The sequence below is a fragment of the Piliocolobus tephrosceles genome, unplaced genomic scaffold (assembly GCF_002776525.5).
Source record: "Piliocolobus tephrosceles isolate RC106 unplaced genomic scaffold, ASM277652v3 unscaffolded_38886, whole genome shotgun sequence".
NCBI classification, from domain to species: Eukaryota; Metazoa; Chordata; class Mammalia; order Primates; family Cercopithecidae; genus Piliocolobus; species Piliocolobus tephrosceles.
Genome location: NW_022323071.1, coordinates 1 through 1,362, shown reverse-complemented (window position 1 = coordinate 1,362; position 1,362 = coordinate 1). Strand labels below are relative to the sequence as shown.

The 1,362-nt window shown below is 20.1% G+C and overlaps 1 long non-coding RNA gene across 1 annotated transcript; it reads left to right on the top strand.

Annotated features, from left to right (window-relative positions):
- Positions 1–551: 551 nt before the first annotated feature.
- On the top strand, positions 552–881 carry LOC113223121. Its single transcript, XR_003308616.1, has 2 exons — positions 552–602; positions 748–881. It is a non-coding gene; the product is annotated as an uncharacterized LOC113223121 (long non-coding RNA).
- Positions 882–1,362: the final 481 nt, after the last annotated feature.

Below are 1,362 nucleotides of genomic sequence, written 5' to 3'. Positions count from 1 at the left end.
ATCCATGCAATTTATGTTTAATTCGCCATTTTCATTTTGCCAATACCATAATAAACATTATATTTTTTTTACCTTTTCACAAAATAATACTTCTTTTATAATAACTATGATATGTTCATGTAACAAAAGTACTTTACATAGTAAAAACATGTTCTAAAAATATAGAAAATGTCTTTTCTCTGCTTTAATACGTTTACTATAGCATTTTTTTTTTGTTATTAAATTATTTGCTCAATTTTTTTTTTTAATTATAAAAAAAATTTTATTACAACTTTTTACGTCATTATTGCAAGGTTTAACAGTATATTTGTTCTATTATGAACAAAAATTATTTTTAGGATGGCACAACATTCGATGCATTTGTAAAAAAATATATATCGTCACATATGAGTAAAAAAAAAAAATAAAAAATAAAAATAAAAAAATTATGAAAAATATGAAATTATGAAGATTATACAAAATGTATATAACGCATAAAACTATTCAAAAAAAATTAATAAACATTATTATATAATTGTATGTGAAAAAAAATAATGTTTATCAAAACTTTTAAAGTATTTATCACTTTTTTTTTTTTATGGGCATGGACTTATAAAGACAAAGTAAAAAATTTTAATACTTCTTACTATTTTTTTTATATATGTTGCATGCGTAGCATTTTTTTTTCAAAAAAATATATACCACAGTTTAATACATTTACATACTTATTGCTTGTCATTTTTATTGTCAATTTTTTTTAATTATTAGGCACGTATAAGAAATATATTAAACACAAAATACGATAGATTGTTAGCTCAATATGATATCTCTCCAGACGACTGTTTTAATTATTCTACAGTAGATTATACTAATAATAAAACATGTGATGACTGTGGTAAAAATAGAAAAAATGTTAAATATAAAAGAAAAGGCATAAATTTTCAAAATGAAGAATATAATAAAAAAAAATTAATTTATTTACCCGATATTAAACAAGAAATAATTAAAATATTAGCAAACCGAAATGAACCCGAAATAACGTTCATATTAGCAAAAAATAAAAACATACAAGAAAAAGATTTACTAGAAATTTATAATCTTATAAAGCATGTCATTTCGTGTCATGAATATTTACAAATTATAAATACAAGTTGTGATTTATTAAAAGATAAACACCTTGATGATAATAATTATGCTGAAACTTATTACAGCTCTATATTATACTTATTGAATACATATTTCTGTCTTACTAACAGTAAAGAATATCTTAAAAAACAGTTTATGAATTTACAACAAGATAATTCTGAACAGCCCGAATTTAAACAAAATAAATTAAAATTCAAAGACAAATGTTTATATTTATATAAACTTTATAAAAAAAAA